At 35.2% G+C, this 13,777-nt stretch overlaps 1 protein-coding gene across 5 annotated transcripts in view; it reads left to right on the forward strand.

The window, feature by feature from the left end:
- Positions 1-13,777, forward strand: part of SEMA3A (semaphorin 3A) — a 535,675-nt gene that overhangs the window by 182,615 nt on the left and 339,283 nt on the right. For 3 of the 5 annotated variants that reach the window (XM_060196315.1, XM_060196317.1, XM_060196316.1), the window contains one exon: positions 6,096-6,180. The exons of the other annotated variants lie outside the window; for them this stretch is intronic. The gene's annotated coding sequence lies outside the window, so the exon portion shown is untranslated. The remainder of the gene's footprint in view (positions 1-6,095; positions 6,181-13,777) is intronic. 5 annotated transcript variants of the gene reach the window in all.

The raw sequence follows: 13,777 nt of genomic DNA on the forward strand, positions 1-13,777 counted from the left end.
TGCAGGTGGGGAGCTTGGGGCTTGAACCAGTATTTAAGTTTTTCTAACCATGTCACATTGTGAGAGAGAAAAAAAAAGGTATATGCACGCATATAGGGTAAGATGTCTTCTATTTCTTGAAACTATAACAGCGTGGAAATAAACTATATTTTTCAAAATGTAAACTTAATGAACAGGATTGGAAATAACTGATAGAAGTAATATTACCAATTCTGAATTATTGTAACTTTTATTAATTTATAAAGACCAATGTTTAATAAGTTTAATAAATATTATTTGATAAATATTAATATTTATTTGACAAATCCCTTCTGCATATTTTACTTGTTTTGACCAAATTTTTCTTCTGACTTGAAATGCTTTATTTTATTTCTTTTTTTTTTATTTAAGAAAGGATAAATTAACAAAACCATAGGGTAGGAGGGGTAAAACTCCACACAATTTCCACCACCCAATCTCCATATCCCATCCCCTCCTCTGATAGGTTTCCCACTCTCTATCCCTCTGGGATCATGGACCCAGGGTCATTGTGGGTAGTAGAAGGTAGAAGGTCTGGCTTCTGTAATTGCTTCCCCGCTGAACATGGGCGTTGACTGGTCGGTCCATACTCCCAGTCTACGTCTCTCATTCCCTAGTAGGGTGGGTCTCTGGTGAAGCAGAGCTCCAGGGCACATTGGTGGGGTCTTCAGTCCACGGAAGCCTGGCCGGCATCCTGATGACGTCTGGACCCTGGTGACTGAAAAAGAGTTAACATACAAAGCTAAATAAATTGTTGAGCAATCATGGACCCAAAGCCTGGAATAGTGGAGAGGAAGTGTTAGGGGGATACTCACTGCAAAATCTAGTGTACTTCTGCTTTCAGGTATATATTTTGCAATAGTTTATGGATACGTGTGAACATATGCTCTTTCTCACAGAAACTGGTGTATATCTAGGTTTGGAGAATTTGTTAGAAAGTGAACCACCTGGGATGGAATTAGAGAATACTATGAAAGGAAAGGTCTCACCCGAGTAATGAAGTTGAAGGGTTGTCATTCCACACTTGAAGTCTTTGGACACAGTCTGAGGTGAAGCATGTTGAAGTGGCAATCATGGTGTTGATTAGGTTGTGATCGGCAGATGCAATATTATTTGATATGGATTGGGAGCGGCATGCGGGAAAGTGGTCCCTATCCAAAGGTTCCAGGACTGGGGGAAGTAGAGGCTCTATAGTGGAGATGTGAGGTTCCTGCTGTCTTAGGGTTCAAAAAGACAATCGATAGTTAATGTTATCTTCACATTATTTAGTAATTCATTTGTGAAGCCATCTGGTCCAGGACTTTTGTTGTTGGGGAGATTCTTAATAACGGTTTCAATTTCTTTGTCTGTGATTGGTGCATTTAGATTTTGTAGTTCATCTTGGTTCAGTTTTGGAAGGGCATATGTTTCTAGGAATGGTTCCATTTCTTCCAGATTCTCTAGCTTGGTGGTGTACAGTTCTTTATAAAAGTTTCCCATGATTCTCTGTATTTCTGTGGTGTCAGTTGTGATATCTCCTCCATCGTTTACAATTCTATTAATTTGAGTCTTCTCTCTTTTTTGTTTGGTGAGTCTAGCTAGGGGTTTGTAAATTTTGTTTAATCTTTCAAAGAACCAACATTTGGCTTCATTGATATTTTGTATGGTTCTTTTATTTTCAGTGTTGTTTATCTCTGCTCTAATTTTAGTGATTCCTGTCCTTCTGGTTGCTTTAGGGTTCCTTTGTTCCTCTTCCTCTAAGTCCTTGAGGTGTGCAGTAAGGTCGTTCATTTGAGCTTCTTCTTGGTGTTTAATATGTGATTGTATGGCTATAAGTTTCCCTCTCAGTACTGCTTTAGCTGTGTCCTAAATATTTTGATAGGTTCTGTCTTCATTTTCATTTGTTTCCAAGAACATTTGAATTTCCTGCTTGAGTGAATCTCTGACCCAGTGGTTCTTAAGGAGTATGTTGCTTAGTTTCCAAATTCTGTGACCTTTAATAATTTTCTGTTTGTTGTTAAGTGTTAGTTTTACTACACTGTGGTCTGAGAAGATACCTGGGATGATTTCGATGCTCTTGAATTTATTGATGCTATCTTTGTGGCCTAACATGTGGTCTATCCTTGAGTATGTGTTATGTGGATTTGAAAAGAAGGTGTATTCCAGTTTTTTGGGGTGAATGACTCTGAAAATGTCCACGAGGTCTAGTCTGTCCATCTCTTCATTTAATTCTCTTGTATCTTTGTTGCTTCTCTGCTTTGTTGATCTGTTTACGTGTGAGAGTGGGGTATTGAAGTCTCCCACTATTATTGTATTACTATTGATGTATTTTTGAAATTCTTTCAGTAAGTGCTTGACGTATTTAATGGACCCTCATTGGGTGCATAGATGTTAATAATCGTTAAGTCTTCTTGGCTGATTGACCCTCCAATAATTATGTAATGTCCTTGCCTATCTTTTATTACTTTATTTAATTTAAAATCTATTGTGTCTGAGATGAGAATGGCTGTTCCTGCCCTTTTTTTTTGGTCCATTAGCCTGTATGATAGTTTTCCATCCTTTCACTTTAAGTCTGTGTTTATCTTGTTGTGACAGATGGAATTCTTGCAAGCAGCATATGGTTGGGTTATGTTTTCTGATCCATCCCCCAACTCTGTGCCTTTTGATGGGTGAGTTTAAGCCATTGAAATTTATTGATATTATGGATTTAATGTATTATAGTGCCATTTTTCAAAATAAATTTTTGTTTGCTCTGATATATTGCCAGTATTATAGTGATGTTCTTGTTTATAAGAGGTCTTTTAGAACCTCTTTCAGGGCCGGTTTGGTGATGGTTGCTTCCTTTAACTGTTGTTTGCCTAAGAAGATTTTGATCACTCCATCTAGTTTGAATGAAAGCCTAGCAGGATATGTTATCCTTGGTTGAAACCCTTTTTCATTCAGGGCTCGATAGATATCTTGCCACTCTCTTCTGGCTTTTAGAGTTTGAGTGGAGAAGTCTGCAGATAATCTTATGGGTTTTCTCTGTATGTGACTTTTCGTTTCTCTCTTGCAGCCTTTAGAATCCTTTCTTTATCCTTACTTCTTCTCATTGTGACTATGATGTGTCTTGGTGTCTTCAGGACTGGGTTGATTCTGTTTGGAACTCTCTGGGCCTCTTGAATCTTGATGTCCTTTCTGCTATTCAGGTGTGGGAAGTTTTCTTCTATTATTTCTTCTAGAATGTTTGCTTCCCCTTCCTCTCTTTCTTCCTCTGGCAGGCCAATTATACAAATGTTACTTCTTTTGAGATCATCCCATATGTCTCTGTTGTTGTTTTCAGTGTCTCTCAATCTCTTTGAGCTTTTTCACCTCTTTCTTCGTTTTCTCTAACTCATCCTCTGACTAATTCTGTTTTCTGCTTCTGTTAGTCTGCTTCCCCTTGCCTCAGCTTCTTTCTTCATTATAGCTGTTTCAGCTTTCAGTTCTCTAATTGCCTCAAGATAATCAGTATTTTCCTATCGGGGGAGGGGGTGGGATATGGAGATTGGGCAGTGGGAATTGTGTGGAGTTGTACCCCTCCTACCCTATGGTTTTGTTAATTAATCCTTTCTTAAATAAAAAATAAAAAAATAAAAAATAAAAAAAAAAAGATAATCAGTATTTTCCTTGGGGGTCTCAACTGTTGTTTCCCTAACACTGCCATTCCTTTCCTCCAATGTTGTTTTCATTTCTGTGATTAATAAGTTTATTATTGCTTGCATACTTTTCTTATCTATGGTTACTTCTGGCTGATTTGTAGTTTCTTCTGGGCTCTTGTCTTCATTCATTTGGGTAGCAGTTTTATTTGTTTTTGATCTACCCATTTTTTTATGTGTTTCTTTTTTTTTATGCTCTGTTGTTCCTCAGTTGTTGTGTCTTGAGTACAAGCAACACTGTACTAAATATCTTCATGACAATTGCATTCACCCACCTCAGGAATTATAATAGCAACTGAAGCAAGTATTTAAGCAGTTTAATTACTACCAGGTAGCCAAACAATGTCTCCAGTCTGTGAAAAAATAGTAACCAAAACCCACTGAAGAAGAAAGAGAAAAGAAAGCAGGGATCGCAAGAATAGACAGGCAAATCTACTATCCACTGTATATTCTAGGGTTAACAAGAGGGGAAAGGGAAGTAGAGCAGAGATACACACATAGAGAGTCCACTCTGAGTCAGATTTCTTCCCCAAAATAATTCCTAAATTCAGAAAAGCAAAGAAGAAGAAAGGAAGAAGTATATGACAAGATTAAAAAAAAAAGAAGAAACGAGAGAGAGAGAAAAGAGAAAAGATAAGAAAAAGAGCTGTAATTAAAGAGCAGTGAAAATAAAGGGTTTTTTTGATTACTTTATTTTTAATTTAATTTAATTTTTTTTTTTTAATTAGCTAGGAGGAGAAGAAAGGGTAGAGTCTGTAGAGGAGGTAGATCCAGAATAGATAAGATGCCCACTACCCTAGCAATGAAAGATACCCTAAGAGTTAATTCTGATCAACCTAATGGGGGGGAGGAAGATATATGCCTTTATATAATATTAATAATAAAATAGAGCAGGGTAAAAAAAAAAACCTGTCCCAGTTTACCTCAAACCTTGTGAGCAGTGGCAGCTGATTGTTAAGAAGGAAAAACAAACAAGAAAAACCTCAGGACTAGACAAGGATAGGTGAAATAGTTATGCAAATCTAATATCCACTATATATTCTAGGGGTAGCTAAAGGAGGAAGGGAAGTTGAGCAGAGATACTGGGAGTGAGAGTCCACTCTTAGTCAGAATTCTTCCCCAAAATAATTCCCAAAGGTGTATCAGTGAAATTCAGTGAAAGCACACTGTTTGGTGGTGTGGGGGATGGAGCCTGTGGCTTTGGAAGCTGTAGGATTAAGGAAGAAAGGATGACAAGAATGAGAAAAAGAAAAAAAAAGAAAGAGAGAAATAAGAAAAAGATAAGAAAAAGAACAGTAATAAAAGAGCGGTGGAAGGAAAGAGTTTTTTATTTAAAAAAATTTAAAAATTATTTAGTTAGCTATGCGGGGGTGGGGGGGTTGGCTACTTAGAAAGAAAAAAGGCCAGAGGTTTCAGAAGGGACTAGACTTAGAATGAATGATACTCCCTGGTGGGACAGGAATCTTGGTAAAGTAAGAAGCTCAGCAGGGCAGCCTGCTAGGAGCTGGTCCCCAGGGACTGGTTATGGGGGGAGGCGAAGGGGGAGGAGGTGTGCTTTGGAGATAATAATTTAAAAGAAAAAATTTTTTTTTCTTTTTTTCTACTCTATTTTTTTAACCCAAATTAAGTTATAGTCACCTCCTTGGTGTCACCGCTAGGACCCCTTATTGACTGGCCTACTAAAGGCAGAAAATCCTACTGTTTCCAGAGGATGTGGTCTGAGCTCAAGCCACTAGCAGCTTCTCAGTCCACCATCTTCACTTTATTTTATTTCTACTGTTTATTTCAAGTATGAAAGAATACATGATCAATGTTATAAAACATTTATTTTAATAAAATGAAAAAAATCAGATGATGTTTCTGACTTTAGATTTGAAAACTCACTATTTTAATGTTGTATTCTCAATATATAGTACATTTATTTATTTTTTCTGTTTATTCTTAATATGTAGTACATTTTCTTTATAAGCAAAAATAAAAAAGCTACTGTTAAAGTGAAATCCTGTTACTTGCTAGCAGTACCATGAAATTACTGCTTTGCTGGGCTGTCAATGTGAACCTTTGATCATCAGTTGTGAAAAATGTTAATGACATTACAGCATTCTGCGCAAATCAATAGAACATGTTAGAATTTCAACTAATTTAAAATAAATCAGTTATTCTTTAATAGGATCATAGACTAAATAATGAATTACTTCCCTTAGTACCTCAAACGTAATTGGTGGTTGCAAATTGTCATTTACTTAGAGAATACAAATTGAAATATTTGTCAAGTAGAGTAATTAACCACATGTTATTATTGTTATTCTAACATATTTTCTTATGCAAAATATCTGAAGGTTTATACTGACTTAATTTAGAGTAACAATTATTAAGTGATTGCTACTTGAATTTTAAGAACAGATGTGTTAATTTTTATAGGGTACTTCCAGTTTCCATGTACTTAAAATAATCCACTGGATTGAATAAATACACCTCAGAAATTTAAGTATTTCCCTGGAAAGAGGTAAGAGATTTTAAAATAAGTATTTGTTTGCATGTTAATAAATTTTGGTGAAATTCACATATACTCATGCATTTCTTTGACATGTAAGTTAGAAAGTAATTTTTTTTAATTCTATGACACTTTCCACTTGTATGCTATTCTATTTTATGAAATGAAATGAATATATGAGAAGTCTCTAACAAACAAAAAGTAAGTAATATGGAGAGAGTCTGCATCTTTTGACCCTACCTTATATTCAAGATTGAATATTAACTTTAAAGCAATATATGAAGGGGAAATATGAATGTGTACATATTATTTTTATTTAACACTATATAGGGATAATTCTTCAAGATTAATTTTATTTCTTGAAATAAGAAGGACATTTAGCAAAGTAGATTTACTATTTTCTCTTATGACTCTGAATAGAATACATTTTACTTATCAATTTTGCTTTCATTTTTATTTTAGCAAGACCAAAGAGTTCCTTTTGGGATTTGGGTCTCCTGAATTTAGTTACATAATCATTCGTACTTAATGCGAGCAAATGTTGTTGTTTTTGTTTTCCTACTCAGTTTTTAACAATTACTATCAAGAAAAATAAGTTTTTTTGTGCAAACTTTTTGTGTTACAACTGCTGGATGAAAACATCACACAGACAAATCATTTGTCACATGTAAGAGGGAAATTCATTGATTTAAGACATACATTGAAATTATTAGTTACTGTCTCATCAACATAGCTTTTACAGTTTTTTTTTAAGTAGGGGGATAATGAGTTACAGCATCTTTGTGCATACTTGTGTTTTGGTCCTTCAGCATAATCGTGAATTCCCACACCCCACTCCCCTAAGGACTCCAAACCCAAAGGCCTTTCCCCTGAACTCTCCATTCCCTTTCTTGCCTAATCCCTTGCTTTGGTGCAGTAAACCCTGTTCCCAGCACAAGTTTTTTTTCCCTTGTTCTCCCTTTTTAATTCTTTCTCCCAAGTTCCACCTACATGTGTAGTTATCCTGTATTCATCCCTCTCTTCCTGACTAATTCCACCCAACACTTTTCCTTTTTCTAGTGACAGTGAGTATGATAAAGATTAAGATGTAAGTGTTTCTGTTCTGATGTCTAGTTTTTCCATAGTGGCCTTGGTTCACCAACACTGGCCATATCACTGTCTTTTCTGCCTTCTCTTTTCCTATATATTTGTTCATTTTGTTACTGCTGTTTGAATTCTCACTTATATTCTATCTGAGATTACCTCCTTTTACAGCATTAAAAGATAAGAACTATCAGCAGTCACATGTACACTACTACCCTGCCAAGATTTTACATTTTTACATGTGTTGTATCTTATTTATTTAATATTGGTAGGGCAATAAAGATTTGAAATGGGATTTTTATATTGTATGTTCTCTATCATAAAGCACATACATATAAATTTATGTATGTATATAGTTATTTATATATGTATATACATATACATATATTGTTGGGTTATATTAATTTTTAGCCATCAATCATACTAATTTTATGACTACTATAATGCATTAGCTTACCATATATACACATACTTTTGCTTTCTTTCTCAACAAATAAAAAACTTTTTATTTTAATTACATTTGTCTCATAGGGTGGAAAAAAAGAAGGTATAGTTTTCAAGGTAAAATTTTGGTTATTAACTGAAATTTGTCCCACTGATGTGAATGCCAAAAGAGTGCATAGACTTATTTTCAATGAGATTGTCATATTGCCTTTTAGTATATACTTACAGATACTGTTTTTCCAAAATTAATCCATAAAATCATCAGCAATTCATATCACTACTCATTTAATAAAATCAAGTGTCTACACTTTGTTTGAAATGGATAATAAATAATAGCTAATAAAATTACAAATATCAATGCATCTAATTCAACAAAAATGTTGCAAAGTTTATTTCAGTTTATGAAATCTAATATAACTATTTGAAAAACTTAATATAAGACCCTAAGCTGTGAGCGCTAAAAATACAAACTAAGGTAAATATCGATTTGTTAGAAAAAGTGACCTGTTTATTCCAAACTGGGAGATTTGAGACATCATCTTTATTATAACATCATCATCAATATTGATTTCAATAACAGAGTTTCATTCCCCCTTCTCGTTAGCATATCCAGGAGAATTATTGTATTAAAATATATTGTGAAATATTAATTTATCCCATTAAAAGAACAGGCAAATGATGCTTTGCTTATCTTTTTTAGTACTTTATTTTTTATTATTTTATTTTATTTTTTATTTTTTTAATTTATATTTTATTTAAGAAAGAAAAAATTAACAAAACCAAAGGGTAGGAGGGGTACAACTCCACACAATTCCCACTACCCAATCTCCATATCCCATCCCCTCCCCTGATAGTTTTCCCATTCTCTATCCCTTTGGGAGCATGGACTCAGGGTCCTTGTGGGTTGCAGACGGTGGAAGGTCTGGCTTCTGTAATTGTTTCCCCGCTGAACATGGACGTTGACTGGTCGATGCATACTCCCAGTCTGCCTCTCTCTTTCCCTAGTAGGGTGTGTCTCTGGGGAAGCTGAGCTCCAGGACACATTGGTGGGGTCTTCAGTCCAGGGAAGCCTGGCCAGCATCCTGGTGGCATCTGGAACCTGGGGGCTGAAAAGAGAGTTAACATACAAAACCAAATTGTTGAGCAATCATGGACCCAAAGGTTGGAATAGTGGAGAGGAAGTGTTGGGGGGGGGGTACTCACTGCAAACTCTAGTGTACTTCTGCTTTCAGGTATATATTTTGCACTAGTTTATGGATACATGAGAACATATGCTCTCTTTCACAGAACCTGATCTATATCTAGGTTTTGGGACTTTGTTAGAAAGTGATTCACCTGGGATGGAATTAGAGAATACTATGAAAGGAAAGGTCTCACCCAAGTGATGAAGCTGAAGGGTTGTCATTCCACACCTGTAGTCTCTGGACACAGTCTGAGCTTAAGCATGTTGAGGTGGCCATCGTTGCGTTGATTAGGTTGTGATCGGCAGATGCAATATTATTTTATATGGATTGGGAGAGGCATGTGGGAAAGTGGGCCATATCCTAAGGTTCCAGGACTCAGGGAAATATAGGCTCTATAGTGGAGATGTGAGTATCCTGCTGTCTTAGATTCAAAAAGACAATGAATAGTTAATGCTATCATCACATTATTTGGCAATTGGGTTAACTTTAAAAAGTCCTTTTGTTAGGGTTTGCTGTATAGTACCCAGTATCTTATATAGCTGTGCCACTGGTTGTTTCTGATCTACCTAGTCTAGGCTTTTGAGAGAGTCTGCATATCAAATACACAGCCTATATATTAAAAATACTCAGTCTGTGTTTTAAAAAAGTACTTTATTTTTATGTTGGATAGAGACAGAAGTTGAGAAAGGGGAAATAGACTACTGCTTCACATCTTGGGAAGTCTGCCCCCTGCAGGTGGGGACAAATGGCTTGAACCAGGGTCCTTGCACACTGTAATGTGTGCATTCAACCAGGTGCATCACCGCTCAGCTCACCAATGTTTTTGCTTATCTTGGTAATTCTTTTCTTCACTTATTTGCTTAGGGAATGCTAATATAACAAGAAACAGGACACTTTCTTTTTTACTGAATTGCAAACTAGTTAACTACTCACCAAATTATGACTATATTTGATTCTAAACAAATTCTAAATCAAACATGATGTACATAATCATAAGCTCAGAATATTTCAAGCATTCATTTAAAAAGTAGTAGGCAATTAAAGAAGTCTCTGGTTCTGAAAGTGGTATGCTATAGCTGGGTGGTGCTTATCAGATAGAGTGCACAAGCCACAATACTCAGGGATCCCCGTTCAAGCCTCTGGTCCCCATCTACAACAAGAAATTTCATAAGTAGTGTAACAGTACTGCTGGTGTCGCTGCTTCTCTTTCCCTTTCTGTTACCCTTCCCCTCTCAATTCATCTGTGTCTCTATCCAAAATAAATAATATTTTTTTAAAAAGATAAATGTACTTCTTTAACAACAAATAAAGGTTCACTTTTGGAATCTTGAGAAATGATATACAATTCTACATTGAGGAAAATAGAAAAATTATAAACATATGAGTTTAAAGGAAAATAAAAATAAAATTCAGGATGCTAAGACAAAGTTATATAGGTCTTCTTGTTTAATTATTTCAGTTTCATATTTATATGGCTATTAAATGAATAGTGGCCTGTTTTGTATAATAAGATACAATTACACTCTAGATTCACATAGTTCCAGATTTCCAAGCTGAAATACTTCATGACCTTGAGAAAAGTGCTTTCCCTATTAAATGTTTTTCATTTACAGATTGGAAGTAACTATATATAATTTTAGTTGTGTGCAATTTTGCATATTTTAGAATGTTTTATGATCTTTTAAAATTTTGAAATGTATGCTGTCGTTTAATTTCTAAATGCTTCTCAGATAATTTATAATTTATGTTACTTCTATTTTTTCATGATTATCTAAATTGTGTTTTTCTATTACATACCGTAAACTTAGTAAGGTGAGGAATTCTTTTTCCTCTTTATTCCTGTCTGTTCCTACCAGTCTGAGGAATAAATAATATTCAATGAGTGACTGAAATGTTTTCTTTGTAGTGCCAACATATTATGTATGCACATTCCAATGCTGTTGAGCCAACCTTTTCATTTCATATTAAGAGACAGAATGAGAGAGACCATTCTGAGAGAAACTCTATATATCTGTTGTTTCCTTGGTAACTTTGTTGATGGGAAGTTTAGATTGCATCTCTTCCTTCTTATTGTGGAAATGTTCTTTTGCAAGCTCTTGGTCTCAATTCACTTCATGTAATAATGACACCAACAGAGGGTTTGGTACAAAAAAAATCAAACTTGTCATCATTTATTTATAAAGGGAAATCTATGTGATTGTTGTTCAAATCTGCAATCAAAGATTGAACTATATTAAATCAACCTCTCACTTTCTAAAAGAGTGCCAGACTGTTATGCAGGTAGAAGTGCAGAGGGTAAGAACAATAGGAGGTGGATTTTGTGACAATCAGTGAGGGATGGAAGGACCTCTAAACCTAGACCTGAGAGCCTTTAAGTTTTTCTTCTAGAGCCTCAGACTTCCTCCTAAATGGAGGAATGTACTATAAATTTCCTCACTGCTCCTGTTCTTCAGTATTTCGAGTGGGTTATCTCAGTATGATCCCCTGTGGTTATCCTTTTGTTTTCCAATTCAGTTTATCATATTAACAGCTTCAATTAAGTTTAATACAGTATCAATTTCAGGTCATCTCCTCTGCCTCCAGGCCATGAAAGATAAGCCAGCCCATTTGGGGCCAATTTATATTGATTGTGGTATATACCAATAAAACTACTATCACTGCAAAATATATTTTTTCTAATTCTCCAGTAAGAAAAATTTTAAGCTATATATTATTTTGCATTTTACATAATGACAAATATATATATATATATATATATATATACATATTGCTTACCATAACATTTGGAGGCTTTTCAATATGATTTTATATATCAGTATTTTTTTTCTATTACTGAATAGCATTCCATATAGTGAATATATTACAGTTTTTTATTTACTTGTTGTGGATATTTAACTGTTTTTATTTCTTAACTTCATGAATTAATTACTTTTTTTTTTTTTTACCAGAGTGCTGCTCAGCTCTGGCTTATGGTGGCCACGCAGGGGATTGAACCTGGGACTTTGGAGCCTCAGGCATGAGAATCTGCATAACCATTATGCTATCTACCCCTGTGAATTAATTACTTTTTAATTGCCACCATGATTACTGCTGTGGCTTATAGGATGAATCCACTGCTCCTGCTGACTTTTCTCTCTCTCTCTCTCTTTCCTTTTCTTTGATAGGATAGAGAGAAATTGAGAAGGGAGAGGAAGGGAGAAAGGAAAAGGGATAGAGAGTCACCTCCAACACAGCTTTATTGCTCTAGGGGGTTCCTCTCTGCAGGTGGGGACCAGGGGATTGAATCCTGGAGTATACTTTACCAGGTGTACCCCTGCTGGGCTCTGATACTAATTTTTTCTTTCTTTTTTTTTTTTTTCTTTTACCTCAAGGGTTATTGCTGGGGCTCCTACAGCAGGAATCCACTGCTCCTGGAGGCTATTTTTTTCTCTTTTTTGTTGCCCTTATTGTTTTATTGTTGTGGTGGTGGTTATTGTTGCTGTTGTTATTGATATCGTTGTTGTTGGACCTATCCGAGAAATCAAGAGTGGAGGGGGAAGACACAGAGGTAGAGAGAAAGAGAGTCACCTGCAGACCTGCTTCACCTTTTGTGAAGCAAACCCTTTAAGCCAGTGGCTCTAACTGGCATCCTTATGTCAGTCCTTATGCTTTGCGCCATGTGCGCTTAACACACTGCGCTACCGCCGATCCCCTGAAAATGTTTTCTATGAGCATTTGTATTGAAGTTCTGTATGGCTGTTTTGTTTCTTTGGAAAACTTCTAAGTTTTCCAGTCTGGAAACTGCTAAGTTTTCTAAGACTGGAAAATTAGTTACCAGTTGACATCGGCTTAACATTTTAAGAAATCATAGGGCCATCAAGATAGCTCAGTTGGATAGCATGTTTGCTTTGTCATGCAAACAATCCAGTTTCCAGCGTGGCCCCTATACTAGAGTAAAGTAATATAACTCTGTCATTGTCTTTCTATCTGGAAAAAAAAAATTTTTTTTCCAGCCTGAAGTGGTGAAGCCCTAGCGATAATCAAACTAAATAAATGAAAACAAAAGGAAGGAAGGAAGGAAGAGAAAGAAATGATAGTTTTTTTCTTAGTGGTTGTACCAATTGATTGACATTTATCTGGGCAATTTATTAGAGCTCCTTTTGACTTGCTTACTATAATTCACTGGTCAAATTGGACTTTGTAAATGATCTCGTATTGAAATACAACCACTCGCTCAAAACAACTGCACAAACATGCTTGTCTCTGAATGAGCTGTTTTTAACGCAGCAAAAGCTAAATTAAGTGATTGTGACAAAGACCACATGGCCCTCAAAGTTTAAAATATTTACTGTCTGACCCTTTAAACAAAAAGTTTACTGATCTCTACTCTGCATCCCTGAGAAGCCTCATGTTGTTAGCCTTTTTATATTTTAACCATTTTAACGTGTATGTGATATTATTAAAAGGGGTTTTAATTTGCATTTCCTTGATGACTAATGTAATAGAACATCTTATAGTTTGTGTTTTTGTCATCTGCTTATATTCTTTTCTGAAGTAGCTACTGAAATATTTGGCTATTTTTAAATTGGCTTTTGTATTACTACTTTTGATTTGTAAAAGACAAATAGTTTTTTACTTATTCTTTAATAAGTCCTTTGATATATATGTTTATTTTCAATACATCCTTAATTCAGTGGCTTTCTTTTCCATTTTTTGAGTAATATTTTTTTATGTTTAATTTGATTACATTTTCTTTCTTTTTTATCCCCAGGGTTCTCTCTCGGTCTTGGTGCTCTTGCACTAGGAATCTACTGCTCCTGGAGGCCATTTTTTTCCATTTTGTTGCCCTTGTTGTTATTGCTGTTGTTACTGTTTTTTTTCTTTTTTAAAAAACATGTATTTATTTTCCCTTTTGTTGC

Source organism: Erinaceus europaeus, chromosome 8 (assembly GCF_950295315.1).
Source record: "Erinaceus europaeus chromosome 8, mEriEur2.1, whole genome shotgun sequence".
Lineage (NCBI taxonomy): Eukaryota > Metazoa > Chordata > Mammalia > Eulipotyphla > Erinaceidae > Erinaceus > Erinaceus europaeus.